The sequence below is a fragment of the Lynx rufus genome, unplaced genomic scaffold, assembly GCF_022079265.1.
Source record: "Lynx rufus isolate CCGP_SWC_20201006 ecotype Redwood Valley unplaced genomic scaffold, mLynRuf1.p SCAF_3, whole genome shotgun sequence".
Taxonomy (NCBI): Eukaryota; Metazoa; Chordata; class Mammalia; order Carnivora; family Felidae; genus Lynx; species Lynx rufus.
In genome coordinates this window covers 201,993,604-202,013,102 of record NW_025814845.1, presented here as the reverse complement: position 1 = coordinate 202,013,102, position 19,499 = coordinate 201,993,604, and positions in this window count along the sequence as shown.

Here is a 19,499-nt window from a genome sequence, read left to right as displayed (position 1 = left end):
TTTCAAAGACCAAATATTTCGTAAGTTTCTCTTACCCAGATAGTGAAATTATTTACACAACCTGGGGTGTGCAAATGGGGTGCCTTGCTGTGTGGCTCGCACGGCGGGAACGACAGAGGAGAAGCCAGGAAGAGCCTTCTGTGCTCAGCCTGTGTCTCCACGGCCTGGTGACACCCCAGCCTGTGTCTCTGTGGCTGGTGACTCCCTAGTTCACATCTCCGTGGCCCGGTGACTCCCCAGCCCGCATCTGCACGGTCTGGTGATGCCCCAGCCTGTGTCTCCGTGGCCTGGTGACGCCCCAGCCCACATCTCCATGGCCTGGTGACACCCCAGCCCGCATCTGCAGGGTCCAGTGATACCTTAGACTGTGTCTCTGTGGTCCAGGGACTCCCCAGCCTGTGTCTCTGTGGCCTGGTGATGCCCCAGCCTGTGTCTCCGTGGCCTAGTGACACGTTTCCTTCCCTGTCCACCAACTGAAGACAAAAACCAAAAATCCTCATCTGCCAAAAAGGGCTTTATTTCATAAACTGAAAATTACTTTATTAGAATCCAAGTCATGCTATTTAATTGCTGACAGAATGAAAGGTTATGGATCAATAGTTTTAAGGCCAGAACTGTTTTTTCTTGTTTCCACGTGGCTTATTCCTAACCCTGAGGGCCTGCCTCTAGCCTAGCTGGCATCTTCGCACCAAGTACAAAAATGTCACCCCTTGGGGAAAGCGAGATGGAAATGAACGGAAGCAGGGTTCCTGCTCTGCTCACCCCGGGAGCAGGCGCTTCTGTGCAGAGCGGGTGGAGGTATTTACTGACTGAGTTTTGCGTTTAGTGGCAGTTTAATGTGGAGACAGCAGCTCTGTGGCTCAGGGTTGAACGTGGTCTGATGTGTCTCCACCGGGGGCCTCAAGATCCCCCGAAAACTCACTGGGACCGCCTGTGTGTACTGATCTGGGGGGGGCGAGGGGACCTGAAATGACTGCTCACGGGGAATGCTCAGCCCTGTGAGCGGGTTCGTGCCCTGGGCGTGTTGGGAACGTCTTCACGGCTCTGGGCTCGCCTGCCCACTAACCCCGGGACTGCATTTCACGGGAGCACAGAGGGCTCCGGGTGCCGAGCGGTGTGACCTTGCTCATGCCGTGAGCCGTGTGTCCAAAGCCCCGCGGGGAGGAGCCGGATCTGTGGAGGAGAGTGGCCCCGACGTCTGCCCCCGCGTCTCGAGAGCCCTGTGTGTGCAGTGTGTGACCAGGAGTGCACAGCTGCCCCACGTCCCCGTGTCCACTGGGCAGGCCTGGTGCTTGCTCCTGGAGTGTGAACCGCCCACCTGCTCCCCAGGGGCTCCGGGGCTCCTGACTGAGGACATGTGCGAAGGTACATGTCTAGCTGCTGTCTGTCCAGCGCCCTGTCTGTGTGTCCATCTACCCGCGGTACGCACCCCCCCCCCCCCGCCCCGTGTGTCCTGTCCACCTGCACCTCTGCTTTACCGCGTCCTCCCTGCCCTGTTGTTATTTTGTGTTGCTGCCACCGAAGCAAATGCAAGGCAGGTCATTCGTGAGCGACTTTCAGTTCTTCCCGGCGTGAGACAGCACGCACGTGCATTCGTACAGAAAGAAAACTGACCGGCAGGTATCAGTCTGTGGTTGATCGTTAAATCCAACCTAACCCCTTTCAGCCACCGGAACTGGAGGAGGAGAGGCCTGAAGCTTCCCTCGAGGTGCTGTTGTAAGTGCTGACTTGGTGTGGCACCAAGACGGGTGACCTGGCCCCAGGGTCTTTGCTTCTTGCTGTGGGAATCTGGTTCCACAGAAGGGAAGCCAGGAATTAAGGTCCTGAAGAACTGGATCAGGGTCAGGGTTGATGCTGAGGGGGATCCGAGGGTCTGGACCCTCCCCCCAGGCTCGCCATCCCTGTGAGAACCGGGTGGTGCCCTGGGCCCTCCTCTGGCCTGCAGAGTCCCCTCCGGGTTCGTCTCTTGCCGGGCAGAGGATGGCTGGAGGGTTGTGGGGTTGCCAGCTTTTCCTTCGCCCACCGTTCTTCTGAGTGCATCGTAGTGAGCCGCGTACGCAGGCGTTTTGAGAGTGAGATCCGGAAGAGGTTTTGTCTGTTGCCCCGCCAGGGACACTCAGGTTTGGACGGGCACATTCTTCCCCAGGATGCCGCTGCCCACACGTAGGTCCGAGGAGGGAGCGGGGAGGTGGAGGGAGGTGCCCGGTGCAGGTGCGCCTGCATTCCTGATACGATCATGACACCCTTTCTCCGCAGGAACATTAGCTCCCCTTGTGTTAGTCATTCGGGGCTTAGTCGAGGGCTTCTTGCCCTTCTGGAGGCTGGGCGTCCGCGGGCAAGGCCCCGGCAGGCACTGCCCTCTTGCTGTGCCCTCGCCTGCACAGAGCAGGGACATGATCTTGTACCTCTTTGCTAAGGTCACTGACCCCAGCAGGGGGGCCCCGCCCTCATGACCAAGTCCCCTCCCAAAGACCCCCCCCGACACTGCGACATCGAGGGGTGGGCTTCAGTAGAAGAGTGTCCTGGGGGCACAGACTACTGGTCTGTAGCAATCCTGCTGGGAGCTCCTGCACACTTAACCAAATGTGCTCTTCCCCTCGAAACCGTTAATTCTCATCTTCAAAGTGCCGGAAGGTTGGTGGGGTTATTGGTCTTTGCCAGTGGAGGAAACCCGCCAGTGAGAGAACCTCTCTTGTGGAGCGAGGCCGGCTGACCAACAACCTTTGGCCCTCCCCGTGATGAGGAGGGTCTGTTTCCCAACCCCTCAAGTCCAGACTAGCCTTGGCTCTGCGGCTGGCTTTGACCTATAGAACCCGGTGGAAATGATACTGTCCTAATTCTGAGCGTGGCCTCTGGACGTGGCCATTTTTAGAAGCCTGGGGTAGCCTTCCAGAGGGTGAGCGATCACGGGGAGAAAGGCTGTGCCTGCCGGGTGCCTGTGTGAAACCACCTGGGATCTTCCCACTGCTGGGTGGGGCCCGGGCAGGACCCCAGTGCCCTTGCACAGGTACTGGCAAACTAGCAAGCAGCCTTGAGTCTGTGATGCATCGGTTCATGTGGGGCATCAGTAGTGGCCACTGCCGTCCTCAGGAAGAAGGGGCCATCGCCACTCACTGGAGTCCCTTGTGCGCCAAGCACAGTACCCTCCTTGTGAGGACCTGACCTGGAGCCAGTTCCCGTGTCAGGAAAACGTGCTTCCCCAGGAAACCTTACTCCCACCGCAATCCTTTGTCTTATCTCTGTCGTGGGACATCTCCAAGGTGTGCTCTTTGTGAAGAAACCCTGATCAAAATGAGTCCGTACAGAATGACCGTGTGACTGTCCTGACTTTGGGACCTGTCACTGTTGATTCCTCGTGTGCAGGACGAGTCCTCAGGTCACTTTTGGATCTAAAGCTGCAGGTGATGTGGAGCTGAGATATTTGGTGCTGCCATTTGGGAGTCACGGGCTTAAAATCCGAGTGAATTTTCTCAAGTTTCCTGGTCTTTCCAGATTTTTACGTCTCCGTCTCTGAGTGGTGCCGGTACTGTGTGTGCCTGTGTGTGAGATGTATGAAGTCAACAATTTTGATTTAGTTTCCCGTTTTAAGATGTGCCTCTGCCATTTGAGCGTGACTGGTTAGGGTTCCTTGTAATTTAGAGGACTGCTAGTTTTTCATCACCTTCGTGGCAAGTAGGGTTTACAGAGTCGTCTGGTCGTCCGGTGCCGGTGGATGAGCTCGAAGGACAGCCCGCTCTTAGCGCGTGCCAGCGTCCTCGTGGGGGTTGGGTGGGGTGAGGGTTCTTGGAAAGGACGGTGCGCTTGGCTTTGTGGTGGGCACCAGCCGCTGGTGGGCCTTCCTGTTCTCTGAAGCAAGTACTTTGGTCATAACACCTGGCGGATAAACTGGCCGTTGCTATAGATTTGTTTTCAGGAAGACCATTGTGTTAACCCACGTGGTTATTTGGTTTAAGTTCTTTTCTTGAAAAGTTTTTTTTAATGTTTATTTTTGAGAGAGAGAGAGAGAGAGAGAGTGAGTGAGCCGGGCAGGAGCAGAGAGAGGGGGAGACACAGAGTCCGAGGCAGGCTCCAGGCTCTGAGCTGTCAGCACAGAGCCTGACGTGGGGCTCGAACCCATGAACCGCGAGATTGTGACCTGAGCCGAAGTAGGATGCTTCACCGACTGAGCCACCCAGGCGCCCCGACACAGTTTTAAAAATAAAGTGTTAAACACTGCCCAAATAGAAGGTTCTGGCTGATTTTTTTTTGTGTGCTCTATGTCTGAGAACCTTTTATTATCTGCACCCACAGCCATATATAATAGAAATAGCTTTAGTATGTATTTTAATATTCTTGTCTTAAAGTGGAATGAACACCTCCAATAAGGACAGTGACTGAGTTTTCCAACAAGGGCTTGCTTATTTAGCAGTGCAATTTCATTGCTAAACAGCTGTTCAGGTGGGACGTAGATCATGCTGGGCGACTTGATTTATAGCAGTCATTCTCTCGGGTGTGAGGCGGCTAATGTGTGGGGATATTAGGAACCGGCACACGGCTGATGAAAGAAAGGGAAGACAGTGCCTCTTGGGGGAAACGAAGCCAGGGACCTGGGCCGCACACAAGGGCCACGTGCGGTGACCAGAGCTGGCTGCTGGTGCGCCCTGTGCTCTGCGGGAAGCCAGACGTCCTTTACACGTCACAATGGCTTGGTCCGTGAGTGAGAAATTGGCTCCACGTCACGGTGGCACCCGGGTTTTGGGGCCGGGTCCCATGGCAGCATCGTTCTGGGCTGATGTGCAGAAAGCCTCTCTGCTGGACGAGGGCCATGATGGATTCGTGATGCCCCCCTGGGGGGTGGGTGGGCTTCCCCTGGGTCAGGAGCACTCCTGACCGATCTGGGTGTCCCTCTCATGCAGGCTACACGGAGGATGGTCGGTAAAAGCAAGTTTTAAATCGAACTTAACATTTGCTTTTATCAGACGGCTGCTGCCCTGTTACGGGGGAAGTGACAGAGGAGGAAAGCAGAACTAATTAAAGGGAAATGTCTTAGAGAGTGGCGTTGAAAACAATTAAACAGTCAGAGACTGCCAAAGGTCTCAAGTTCATTAGCTGCGTGCCCAAGTAGTGTACAAGTTGCACGGCGGGCAGCAACGGCCTGTAGGTGACATCGGGTCCGTTCCAGCAAACGTTCTCTTCTGAAGAGACCGACGGTTAAGTGCCCTACGGTAAGTGAGCGGTGCTGGTGATGCCGCTTCAGTCGGGGGTGCCAGCGCACAAGGGATTACAGTGCAGACGGGAGCGTGTAAGCACCGGGACGCGGGTTTGGAGAGAGGGGCTCGCGCAGTGTTGCTGCACTTTGCAGTGTGTGGTGACACGTGGAGTGTTCGTTGGGGACAGTGTTAGCGATCTGTCCCGAGCTGTCCAGTGGTCGCGTGTGTTCTGAAGCGGGACACTGATTCCGTCCCAACCGCGGGCAGTGCTGTGCTGGCAGTGAGAGCACAAACATGGGGTCTCCTGTCTGTGGGGGTCCTGTGTTCCCAGGTGGGTCATCGCTGCCCGCGAGCTGGGGAAGGGGGGCTGCAGAGGGGCTGGGAGCCTGGCTCAGAGCTCAGTGGTGGCGGCCGTCCGGGTGGCTTGAGGAGAGGGGCTGGCTTGCGGTCACCGTGGGAGGTGAGCCAGCCTGGACGGGTGTGGGTGGGCGGTCATGCGGGTGCGTTTCAGAGACCGCCAGATGTGGCCACTGCCTGTTCCTTCTGAACTGTCGCTAGTGATTTGTGAAATTCTGGCTGTCCAAAGACCTCAGCAGGTGAATTTAGACTTGTCTTGACAGTGACGGTCACAGAGGAGCGTGATGTGGATGGCCACCTGGAATGCTGTGGATGTACTTACTTGGATTTTATTCATGGCATGAGCTTGCCTCGTCTCTCTGGATGGAGGTGGGTCACACGGGTCGAGGGAAGGATGCTGTGCTTTGTGCGGCGCTGGGAAGGCTTTGCGGTGGCCCAGGAGTCAGTTACGGGCAGCATCGCAGATGGGCAGAGAGCTCGGTTAGTATTCCTAGGTTGTAAACGTGGTGCACGGAGCAGTTCTGTGGCCTCTGTCTGAAGCTGTATAAGAGTTCTCCAGAGAAACAGAACCAGCAGGATGTGGATATACACACACATACACGTGAACACATGCATGTGCACATACACGCACACGGACACACTTGTGTACGTGTGAGCACGTGCTTCCTTACGTGCACACAAACACAGAGATATACACACCCATGTATAGACCCATACGCGCACACACGTGTGCATACATGGATATGCATGCACACACACACACAAACACATGTGCGCGCACACATGAACCCGCATGCACACAAACACGCATGTACACACATGTACACAATGCAGATACATGCATGCGCCCTGCATGTGAACGTTCATACATATGTACACAGACACACACAAACATGCACACACATGCATGTAAACACACACACATTGACACATTCACACAAGCAGAGGGAGCATGAGTGCTGGGGTACAAGGCATGTGCTTGTGCGGTAATGCAAGCATTCAGGTCTCAGTATCTGCAGGGAGAGCCAGCGTGCTGGGGCCCTGGGAGACTGGATGGCATCGTACGTCTGAAGGCTGGTGGGCCAGAAAGCCAGGAAGAGCTTATGTTTCAGTTCAAGTCCCAGAGGGAGAGTCAGGGTCCCAGTGTGGAGTTAGGTGCAGTCCCCCTCTCTGTCTTCTGGTCCAGCCCTCAACTGATTGGACGAGGCCCACCCGCACTGAGGAGAGCAGTCTGTTTTCTCAGGCACCAAGTCAGATGTTACTCTCATCTGTAAGTGCCCTCCCAGACTCACCCAGACCAATGCTTTACCAGCTGTCAGGCCACGCAGTGGCACAGTCACGTTGACCCAGAAAATCCACCATCACAGGACACACCTTCAGTGGAAGCCCAGAGCAAGCTCTCCTGGACCCGCTGGGAGCCCAGACATCTGGGCTGAGGCAGGAGCCAGGGGGGCGGCCCGTGGGCAGCGCCAGCCCCGGGGCTCGGCGGTGACGCAGGCTCTTGGGGCCGAGAAGGCGTCCGCTCACGGTCTGCCGAGGCCACGCGTTCCACGTCCCCAACACCAGCCAAGTGGTGGAAGCTCCACCTGCCCGGGCACCATCTGGAGAGGAGACCGGAAGACCCCGGCACCTGTTCGAGTGCCGGGGTCAGACCGAGTTTGCCGTCTTGGACCAAATTCGGGCCTCTTCCTCCTGTACATCTGCAGCTGGGCTCACCGGTAGAACAGGTGAGTGACAGAAAACAGACCTGTCTCCCTCGCCTGCCGACTGCCACGTGTGCACCCGTGAGCCTGTGACTCACAGGTCGTCTGGTCTCTTCGTGGAGCCTGGGAGGCGGGTCTGGTTTCACGCACACGGCTTGCAACAAACGCACAAGCAGTGAAGACTGCGTTTGAGGCCAGCCCCTTTGGGTCTGGAGTTTGGGCTCTGTCCACAAAACCAAAAGGAACATACGTGGGATCTGAACTCCGTGCGTTGGGAGGTTGTTTCTTTGGTTCCCTGACGGGCCTCCAGTACCCATGGGCTTGCCTGGCACAGGGCAGTGCCCAGGAGAAATTGACTGAGCACCGAAGGCCCAGCTCAGCTGGTCCTGCTTTGCTTTGTGTTTGAAAGAACGCACCTCGTGGTTAATTTTTTGCCAGTGTAAACTATAGGTTACTGTTTGCTTCCCTATGTGGTGGAGGGTGGTCTTGGGAGAGGTCACAAGCCTGGCTGGGCGGGGATGGAGGTGGGAGCGTGGAGGGGCTCACCTACCTCGGGCTCCCTGCTTCTGCTGGCAGCTTCCTCATGGGGAGCCTTACCCCGCGGAGACCCTGGAGGTCAGAGAAGCAGGATGCGCCAAGGAAGCAGTCTCCTCCCCTCTGAGGTCACAGCCTTCACCCCATGGAGCCACTTGGGCTCGGCTCCGAGGGAGGGACAGGTACTAGTTGTGTCTTTTCTGTTTCTGAGGCTGTGGCATCTGGGACCTTGTGTGCTCCGCAGGGCCCGTGCCTCTTGGGGCACCAGTTCCTAGGCCCGCAGACCCAGAGCCCACACCCCGACCCCCTGCTCCACGGGCTCCTGTGTCTGGACCGCCGAGCACCTGCCCTGCTCAGCGCAGGCCCTGAGATCAGAGCCGCTGGCCCTTCCCAAGGCTGCCCCCTCCCCAGCCCCGTCTGTTCCTTCCCAGGAAACCACAGTGAAGGCTCTTGCCCATGTTCTCCTCTCCCTCTGCCTGCGGACGGACCCTGTGCTTCTCCATGTGGCCCTTATGCCCCTGGGTCCAGGAATGTGTGGGTATAAACGTCGTCCTCAGGATGGCTCATTTCTGTGTCTGCGTGTCTGTCGCACCTGGTTAAAACCAATCCTGGGTGTATTGGACACAAGCAGAATCTGGGCCCCACGCTCTCCCAGTGCCAGGTGTGTGGGCTCTGCTTCTCCTCCAAGAGCAGGTGCTGTGGGGGTGGGCGGGCCAGTGGGGCAAGAAGTAGTCCCAGGTGGGCTGGGGGCAGTCAGGCAAGCGGGTGCTGGCTGTGGGGCCAGAGTGGGGCCAGGGCCCCGCCAAGAGGTGAAATTAAGCATGAGGGTCCTGGTATAGGGGGCAGGGCTTCAGAAGAGGCCCCGTCCTCCAGGAGGGCCTCGGGCTTGCCCCTCAAGAAACTCTGAAGTCAGATAAGGGAGCATGGGGTGTGCCCCAGGGGGGAGTCCTCTGTGTCCCCGAGGAGTGAGAGCCCTGAGTGCTGGGCTGGGCGAGGGGGCGCAGGGGGATCAGGAGGCCGGCCGGGCTGAGTCCTGGCCCGGAAGTCTGGGCAGGACATCGGGTACCTCAGAACCCACCGGTCACTTGATTGATAGGGACCGAGTGAAAGCCGTCCTGCGGCCCGGACATCCTTGTCATCAGTGGAACGACAGTATCCCTTCTGTGTCCATCTCAGGGGGTCGTGGGCCCCACCACTGTGAAGAGGAAGGGCATGCAGGGTCACGGTCCTGTCGCACACTGGAGCACGGGGTCAGGGTTTGCCGTTGTGAGAAACGCGCGAGAAATGGAGGTGGAGTTGAGGGAAGGAAGACAGTCTGCACAGTTACGGGACTGGAGCACACGTGTGTCAGGGGGCAGGTTCAGCTGCATCTGTCGTGTGTGTGGATCCACGGGCCCTGGACCTGCGTGGGGTCAGAGACGCCCCACGCCCCGTGCAGTCGAAAATCCACGTATAGCTTCTGACTCCCCCAAAACTTAGCTACGAACAGCCTGCGTTTGACCAGAAGCCTCACCAGTAACATAAGCAGTTGTTAACACAGATTTCGTGGGTTTTGTCTATCACGTACCATAGTCTCACAGTGAAGGGAGCCGGAGGAAAGACCATGTCCTGAGGAAAACCCCAGGGGGGGGGGGGACTGCTGTATTTAGTGAACAGCAGTCTCTGTAAGTGGACCACACCCTCCAGACTGTTGTTCAGAGCCCAGGGCTCAGTGTAACTCAGGGCGTAGCAAGTCGGTGAGAAGGTGTGGCCGTTGGCCGTGGGACCCTCTGTGACTGTGCCCGCCGGTGGGGAGGGCAGGGTGGCCCTGGAGCTCCCGGGTGCCTGCGGGGCCGTGTGCTGCTGCTCCCGAGTCCTGGCCGTCTCCCCGGGTCGCCGTTAGGTGCGGTCTAGCTGGGCGCGTTGGGGTCTGTGGTTAGGACAGCGCCTTCGCATCCTGGTGGCTGAGCGAAGGAACTGGTGTTGGGGTCTGTCGGGGAATCCTGGTCATCCACTGGGACCGCACCGCGTGCGCGGCCCCCAAGCCAGAGGTCGGGTCTGCTTGACCACGTTACACGTCTGGGGCGAGCTCTCGCACTGCTAAGGTTAGGAGGTTGGGGGAACGCGGCAGGGCGTTATGGGGACGGATCTACAGGTCCGTGGCGTGGCCCCGAGCAGGCGGGCTTCGTGGAGGAGGAGCAGAGGGCAGGTGTGTTGGTGCTCAGCAGATGCTCACAGGCCTGACTTGGTGCCATATGCCTGTGGCAAGGGCATCTGGGCGGCGTGGGACACACTCACATCACAGCGTGACGCTCACTTGGAGCCGGTAAAACAACCTGCGCAAACACATGGAGGTGTCGGTTGGTGATGAGGCTCGAAGAGCTCCTTGCGCCCCTTTCGCACCCAGCGCGGTGTCTCCATGTGCGGGCCTAGGGTCAGATGAGTCGCTCCCCTCAGCGCAGGTCAAACCCGAAGCCGCAGGGCGCCAGACGTGGAAGGGCCTTGAACGGGATCTGTCTCAAAGCCTGGTTTCACGGACAGCTCCCTGCGCACACGTGGGGGCAGCGGCCGCGGGTGCCATCTGCCCCCAGCCCGGTCCTCGGACTTGACTCCCTGAGTAGAAACCCGTGAATATCCTTCCGGCGTTCGCCCTGACTCACCGCGGCCGTCCGGTGACTCTGAGGCCTGAGTCTACTTACACCTGCAGGGAGACATTGCCGGGGGCTGCCGCGGTTTCTACGGTGAGTTGTTTCCACTCTCGAGTGGGTTGCCGTGAAAGGACGCGTCTGTGCCCCACGTGAGTGCGATGCATTGAGCCAATTAGTTTGGTCTGCCTGGTGTTGTCTTCCCCTGGAGACTAATCTTTCCTTCTGGTGCAATTCTGATTTTCCGTGTCGTGTTCCAAGAAGTGGGTCCGTGTGCCTCTGCAGTGTGGTTTTCCCGTGTGTTTGCACCTGAGACAGGCCACCGGATGCATCTGCTTGGGGTTGAAGGCCAAAGGTTCTGAGGCACACGGGCCGATCCTGGCGTCTCCTCTCTGTAGCATTTACGGAGGTGGCTGCACAAACTGAAGCCGCGCGGCCCCTTCCCTTCCTGAAGGAAATGGAGACAACGGTGCAGCGCGTCCCGTAGGTCTTCACACGGCTCCTGGGCCGGCGCGGCGCTCCGTGGACGCGGCCGGTGGCTGTGGGACCTCGTCTCTGCTCTGGGGAGGTCCCGGTGCTCTGGCGGGTGGCTGGGAGCACATGCTCCTGTGCCCGCGACGAGCCCTCGTGCTCTGGGCCCGCGGCGGGCACGTGCCGATGCCGGTCAGGAGCCGGGCTGCGAAAGCGCGCCACGCGGGAGGTGGCGGAGGACGCTTTGAAGAGGCATTTTGCGTGAGGAGGAGCTTAGCCAGGTCCGCCAGGACGTTCCGGGTCCTGGAGGAGCCCCGTGGGCTCAGATGCTCAGAGCAGTCGTTCACTCGGGCTCCACTGTCGCACATTCACGTGGGGTGCAGAGGGGGAAGAGATGTCCGGAGCAGGCGTCTGAGTCGGTGTGGATGGCAGCCTCGTGGGGTCGAGAGCGGTAGAGACGTGCGCAGCTGTGGCCGTGACGGGGAGGCGTTCGTGGACGAGCAGAACCCGTGAAGACGAGGAGCTCAGACGTGTGTCTGGTGCATGTGATGGAGGGAGGGGGCTTACTCTGCCCGTGGTGGGGGGATGGAAGAGGGACCCTCCCGCCATCCCCGGAAAGGCCGCAGGGTCACAGAGTTCTCCCTGTGGAAGGCCTCCCGGGGAGCGGGCAGGGACAAAAGCACAGAACCGTGTGTGCACGGACAGGAACTGTGTGAGCAGGTGCCCGCGGGCGGTGGGGCGAGGGCCTCGAGCTTCCTGGACCTGGGTCCTGGGGACAAGCCGACTCCGTGTGTGAGGGCTGGAGGGCGGCGTGTGCCCCTGACACCAGGCAGGCGTATTCCCGTGACGGTTACACCAGCCACCTGGGGTCTGTGGGGACACGGCCCCCCTCCTGCCTCCCAGCTCTGGGAAGAGTCACCGGCACGGGCAGCACGATGCCACCTCGTCGCTCTTTGAACTCCCAGTCTTCCCGGAGACGCCGGGGCTCCTGATGGCTCCCTAAGGACTCCACATCCCACGGCCCCTGAGAACGTTCGTCCTGCGGTTAGAACTCGACACCCGGCTCAGCCATCGGCCCACACCCGGGTTCCCTTTGGTGTTCGTGCCGCCTCCCCTCTTCTACCTGCCGCCAGCTGCACTTGGGACTGAGCGTGGGGCCTGTCCTCACCCTGGCCGTGCAGCCGCCCCAGGTCCCCCAAGCACCACGCTGTGTCCATCCAGGAGAACTGGCCTTGCTTGGCATCGCTTTCCTTTAACGACCTTTATAATCCCCTTATACCGCTCATGTCCGCTTTTTAGGCATCTTGGCTGGTGAGGTGTATGTAAAAGCCTAAACGTGGCCTCTCTCCTCCAGCCACGGGCACTTGTTAAGGCTGCGACTCCATTCACCGGAATCCTTGTGGACGGTCTGGTCAGAGAGAAAGATTGAGGAGCTCCGTTTGGTCCCTGTGGGTGGGAAGCAGCTACGGGATTATACACCTTGCACGTATTCTGTGATTTGTCTTTTGTCTGGGAGCCTTCTCTTCCCAGAAATGCCTTCTAGGAAATACTTGAAGGAAAACACACATCCCGAGATCTCTGCGTGAGGCAGGCAGGTTTTCCTGATTTTTCTCTGTCGGCGGACCCACCCACCTGTGGCTTCTCGGTCACTTTTGGGTGAACAGATGAGTTCAGTGCCTGACCCAGACCGCTGCACGCCGTCCGGGATGGCAGGGGCCTGTGAGGGTCAGCTTGGGATCTCACACTCACGGGAGCGGTGTGCAGACGTGATGTTCCTCTTAGAATTTCTAAGGGGGAGATTTCTCAGGCCGTAGAGGGGAAAGCTGAGAAACGTTTCCAGGTTAAAACCAGAGATGTGACAGGTACGCGAGACGTGTGGTCTCGGACCGGGGATTTTTCCTGTGATGCACAGGAGGAGGTGAGTGACAAACCTGAGGCCTGCCAGTTTCGTGTCCTGATTTCAACGGCTGTCCTGTGGTGATCGCAGAGGTGACCCCGGCTTTAGGAAACATGCCAGATCACCAAGGGCTGTTCCGCCTGCAACCCAGTCTTAAGTGGTTCAGAAAAAAACATACACGAAAGATGGGTTAAGAACAGCAGACGTAATAAAACGTAATGTGTGGGCAATCTGGAGACCCTCTGTTTGCAGCTTTTCTGTATGTCTGAAATCATTGCAAAATTAAAAGTTAAAACGTAAGAGGATGAAGACAATGAGGGTAACTGCTAGGTTGGAAGAAATGCCATCAGTGTTCGTCACCCACCCGGCCTTGTTTTCTGATCCTTCTGCCTGACCCTGGACCGTTTCGGCAAAGGTGCAGGGTACTGGGACTGTCACGGCGAGGGCGTTTTTTCCTCTCATGGAGGATGTGGGGGGGAATTGGTATTTTCACTGCATCGTTCTGTGTCGGCCTCTGAGGGCGTCCACAAGACTGTCTCCACTTAATTCTTGCAGGAGCCACTTGGTGGGGGTGCGTCCCTTTGCTCTGCAAAGCGTTGGCTCGCGGGTGGTTCGTACGCACCTCGCTGCACACGAAGACCGGTTGGGCTGTGATCCAGGGGTGGGTCTGTTGGTGCCACACTTCTCCCTGAGCCCCTGGCCTCTGAACTGACACTCACACGGTCCCCATATGCCATCTCAGTCCTGGGTGGTTGGCGCCTAGCGGAGCACAGGGGAGCCGCACTGGCATGTGCCCACTTCCTTCCCCTCCCCCATCTCCTCCTCCCCCTCCTCCCTTCCTCTCCTGCTTTGAGCCCTGGCTTCTGCACAGGTGCCCGTGTTTCCCAGGGAAGGGCTGAAGGACCCAGGGGCAACCCAGAAGCAAACTTGCTGGGTGGGCATGCTCTTACTTCCAGAGGACCGCAGCTGGGGAGGGAGGCATGCCCACCCCCGTGTGTTCCCAGAGTCACTGGGCTGCAGGTGCAGGGGTTGGAGGTCATTGGGGGTCGTTACAGAAGACTTGTCGGACTTGTCTGCATGTGGTGGAGGCATCAGTGCAGAGTCTGCTGGTTCCTGGGGACGGGCAGAGAGGACGCCCAGTCAGCTTTTCCACCAACTTTCCCACAGAATAAAGTCCCGGCAGGAGGGGCTCCCCCCGGCTGTGTCTGGGAGGACTCTTGTCAGTGCTCCCGCCAGCTCGGGCCATCTAAGTGTTCACGTGATGCCAGCCCATCAATACTGCCCTTTCTAAATGTCTGAACTCATTTTTAAGTTTCCTGCGGCCCCCGAGCACCAGTCAGGCTTCCTAGACCATGGTGCAGCCCCTGGCGTGCTGACATTCTCCCCGAATATCCCTGAACATCAGTCACTCACAGCAGTTGGTGCAGCCCTTTGTGCTGTCCTCTCGAGACCCCCTAGGCATGTTCTTCAAGCCTTTAATGACCTCAGGGTGATGTTCCTGTTTGTTTTGGTTTTGCAAAACATGTTAATCCTTGCAACGGTTCTGTGGTTTATGGGGCAGCGACTCACAGGGAGGCAAGGAAGTACTTAAGGCTGCTTTCCTCCCCGCTGTGCCCCTGTGCCTAGCAGGGCGCGCAGGGCACGTCACTGGCCGGTGGGCAGTCCGTACCTTGGCTCTAGGTGACGGTACGGTCGTGTGCTTTGTCTTTATTACTGATTCAGAAACATGCGCTTCTGTAACCAAAGCCTTATTAAGGTCAAAACAGAAGCGATGTTTTAAGTCTTTAATTATTTTCGTTATTCAAAAATCTGGTCTAGTTGTTAGTTTGTTTTCTTCAAAAAACCGTCTTCTCCATGGCTACCTAAGGAAAGCTGCCTTGAAGAGACGCTCACTCATACAGGTTTTCCTGAAGGTCACAAATGTCACACCGCCGAGAGCATCAGGTGTGTGGATTCCCCGTAGGGCCCTGTGGTCGCGCGGGGGACAGAGCCCAGGAGGCAGGGGCCCTGGGGAGCGTTTCTCTGCATTTCCTCCCAGAGATTATTGTGAAATTGACTGATTAAACTCAGCTTATTCTATGAGAAAGTGCAGAGCCCATTGTAGTTCGGGCCATGTTGAGATGCACACCCGCCAGGGCGAGGTCTGTATGTTCTTGCGGGAGCTCAGTCCGCGTTTGTAAGTTTAGGCTGAGTTTTAATCGCGTGTGTTGTGCTGTCCCAGGGTCTGGGAAAGCAGAAGCAGACAGGGCAGCCTCTGTCCTCCAGGAACGCAGGGCCCATCGGGGAGACGGAACAGAAGCAGTTCCCTCAAGCACAGGGCATGGGGGTGGCTGTGGCAGAGCAGAGACCCTGGAATCACTCGTGTTTGGAGCACTCACAGACCCTCTCCCAGGGGGTCCAGCAGGCGTTGAGGACTGAGGACGGCAGCCGTTCTCTGGAGGGAAGCGAGCTGTGGAGGGAGGGAGGTTGGGGTTGTGTGGTCGGGCAGGGTCGGTGGGCCGGGACGGGGCCCAGGAGGGCCCTTAGTGCTGCGCGAGGAAGCCTCCACCTCCTCGGCACACTGCAGGGAAGGAGCTTACGTGGCTTGTGTGGCCATTCTGGTCAGAAGCTGTAAGCCGGCCGTGAGGCCACCCCAGAGCCGTGGCCAGGGGTCTGTCCCACTCTTCCTCCGTTTGGCCTCAGGCCCATGGGGTTCTCAGAGGAGGAGGCCCCCACGGGCACCCAGGATGAATGAGCACGGGATACAGCAGAGGCCACGGAGTGGATTTGGAAGATGTGAGCAAACATGTGGCGGGAGCTCAATGAGGAACAAGGCGCAGAGGCAGTGACATTTGTCCTGCACACTGCACCCATTGTGCCCAGAAACCCCCAAGTGCCTCTCTGAAGGAGCCACAGAGCCCCGGCCTCGGGGCTGCGGAGACCCCTCCCAGACCCTGCTGCTGAGCAGAGTGCGTGGCCAACACAGGGGTCCCGGGTGGTGGCGACGGCGGAGATCATGCCGGGCCGCTGACACGCACGCTGATTCACCGGTAGCACACGCTGGCCAGGCCCTGCAACCACCAGCGGAGCAATCTTGGTCTTCATCCTGAAGATTAAGAGTGCCTCTGGCTGGTATTAGAGCAGCAGCATGCTTGGAATTTCAACGAAGGCCACGAGAGCCGTGGAAAGGCTCTGGGCCTGGGGCTAAAGATGGGGCTTCCTGTTTGAGTTTCACCGCTCACTTTATGACTCTTCTGACATTTACTTAAATTCTCGGATTGTCCATCTCACCTTTAAAATTGGTACAACAACACAGCAGCAGCAGCGAAAGTGGTTGAGTGACGTGAACAGGGAGTGCAGAGAAGACACTTTCTGTGCCATAGGTGTGCCTCACGGTGGCTCGGTGGGTCTGGGGATCCGGGACGGGGATGGAACACAGCGGCTCAGACCCGGGCCCTAGCCAGGTTTGCTCTAGGTGAGCAGCTCACTGATGACCCTGAGGTGCCCCGCGGGCTCTGTTACTCCCTCATCTATGGGGTGTATGCAGTACGTTCACACACGTGAACCCTGCGTGCATACACCATGCAGTGGAGGTGTGTGTGTGCAGTGCACACGGGTATGACCTGTGCAGTCCGGGCACATAGATGCACTCTGCACAAGTGCACGCAGGGAATTACATGTGTGTACGTGTGCCGTGTGGGACAAGCACACGTGAGCGCTGTGCACATGTATACGCTGAGTGGGATATGCACACGTATGCACTTATATACGATACATAGGTGCCGTCTGCGTGTAAATCCATCATGTAGTACAAGTACCTATGGGGGTCATGCACACGTATATGCACTTGCATACGATACATATATTCGCTACGTGGTACATAAGCACCATGAGGGGTTAGTGCGAATATGCACCGGGTGCGTATATGCGTGTGGCAGCACATCGTGTTTGTCAGTAGATCCCTAATAATGATGGAAACAAGTTTTCACACCATCAGATAATATCAGCATCAATTCTCCAGTCAAATGGATATTTGCCGGGATAACACCGTTTAGGAAGAGAACCATGAGCTTTTGATGAAACGGGGCGCATGCTTGTTTGAAAAATAATTTTCAGAAGATCACTGTGGAGTGGCTCCCATTTTCCACAGGAGTTGGTGATGCTCTAATGGAGAAAAAAATACTAATGAAAAAAGTTAAGTCTCTGGCTGTGCCTTTTTTTTTTTTTAATTTTTTTAACATTTATTTATTTTTGAGACAGAGAGAGACGGAGCATGAACGGGGGAGGGGCAGAGAGAGAGGGAGACACAGAATCAGAAGCAGGCTCCAGGCTCTGAGCCGTCAGCCCAGAGCCTGACGTGGGGCTCGAACTCACGGACCGCGAGATCGTGACCTGGCTGAAGTCGGACGCTTAACCGACTGCGCCACCCAGGCGCCCCTGGCTGTGCCTTTTAAGAAACGACTTTGGAATCAAACCTGGGTTCAGATCCTACTTTTAGCTGTGAGAAGTGGTCAGTGTTGTGGCTCTTATTTTTTCGGTTAAACACACAGGAATGCTAACAACGACCACATTTATTTAGGCTTCCCGCATGTCGGGTGCTGTTCAACCAGCCGTGTGTGCATAAGTACGTTTAACCCTTAGTGTTCCTAGGAGAGAGCCCTCATCTCCCCCCGCCGTGTAGACAGGAAGTGTGCGGGGCACGGAGACGCTGCGGGAGCCTCAGGCACCCTGCCAGGTGGTGGGCGGGAGGGCGGGACCCATGTGCACAGAGCCTAGCTGCACACCTCGTGTGAGCTACGTGTAACTTTTAGCCAGCTAGTGGTCATGCCAGAGGGGTGCAGGGTGAGACCCAACTCTGATGATACGCTTTACCTATCCTCGTGTACCCAAAAACGTCATTTCTGAATGTGTGTTGGGGTCTTCAGGCGGACCCCCAGGCTTGACCAGGCACTGGGATTCCCAGGGATTGACGCACAGTCGTGCTCATGGCAGTGATTTATCACAGCAAAGGACACAGGGCATAATCAGCGAAGCCCGAGGAAGCCAGGCCTCCCCAGCTGTCCCCGGGGTCACAGAGGCTGCACGTGACTGCGGCCACACAGTGGAGCATCCGCCAGGGAGCCTGGGAGCCAGCATTTCCTGCCCTCTGCTCACATGTGCCCCAATCCCTGAGTGCCAGCAGGAGGGCACACTCTCACCATGCAGTTGATGCCTGGGGCCAGGGTAGCAGGCCTGCATGGTCTCCCCCAGACCCCACCCTGTCCGGTCCTCACCTGTAAGCTTGGTGCTTGGATTCCGAGGCTGCCTGAGGTCGGCTCCCGTGTTCCTTGACCGTGGCACCTGAGTTCACGAGTATAGGCAACATCAGAGGTGGTGTTCGTGGAAGGTGGGCTGGACGTGTGTGTTCTATGTGGGCAGTGCTGCTGGTGCATTGGGCATGCCTGGTGAACCCAGGGCACCAGGGAGCGGCTTGGAAAGGACTTCCTTGCTCCCCGTGTGTCTCCAGGCGCTGGGCTTGGGCTTCTCCCCATTATCACAGGATCAGCGCGGCCCATTTTGTAATCCTGACTGTGCACATTTTGTGTGTCATTTGTTATTCTCGTGCAGACCTTCAGTGAGGGTGAGTCGGGAGCAAGAGGGGACAGATGCATGTTGACACTGTGTGTCTTACACAACGTAACCAGAAAGGACATCCCCTTCAGGAGTTGGTCAGGGCAACTTCCTGATCTTTTATGGAAGTCTAAAATAGCTTTGCACGCTCTGACCCCTCTTGTTATGCTGATTGAGTAAGCATCCTAGAAAAGACCCCTGCCTTTTAATCATTTGGCTGCCCGGGTGGGGTTGCACCAGTGGGAGGCAAGGGAGGGAGATTCAGACCCAACACAGGTCCCAGGGACTTGGGGACCACGTGTCAGGAGTGCGCAGAAGGCCCCAGTCAGGTTTTGCAGGAATCACACTTAGGGGTCGCAGCCGGTCTCCGTGTGGTAAATGTGGAGCAGGCCGGACGCCCCCCGGAGAGCAAGCCCTTTCCTATGGGCAGGGAGGGGACACTGGCCGTGTACCCAGCCTCCGGGTTTTCAGGCCCCTGCAGACTCCATCTTCCACCCGCTGTCCCTGAGTCTGAGTCGTGTGTATAAGCAGTGATTTTGCTGGGTGTTAGCCCAATACCGTGAGTTCTGAGAACGAAACAGCTCACAGCAGACCCTCAGGTTTTAGCTTAGTGTGAGGTCTTAAAACCAGAATCTGTGACTCCAGGATTTACTTCAAACAAACAAACAAAAAAAGTGGCTTTTCTCAGGAAGCCACAAAGCTGAGGTGGCCGGGTGGCTGTGTCCCAGGCCGGAGTGGCAATAGCCCTTTCCCAGGCCCTTTTGTCTTGCCCAGCTTAGGATCTCAATCACCACCGAGGAGTATGCACATCAGGCTCTAAGGGAGACCTCTGATTTAAGACAGCTTGTTAGCAAGCTAAAAACCACTTGTCAAAACTCCAAAAGTGTGTCCCCAACTGCAGATTCTCTCTCCTCCCGTCTCCGTTTTCCGTGGGCTCCAACGGACAAGATTAGGGCAGCTGTCATCAGTGGTGCAGATTTGTTATGTTCCTAATAGTCAGAATGCTCTCCGAGAGTTTCCTCAGATCCGTGGCTTGGAAGGCAGCGTCTACAGGGGCAGCACTGCCAGGGGGTCCTGGCCGGGAAGGAGGGGGAGGCCACAGCAACAGTGGGTGTGTTTTCTCTCCTGTTTCCCT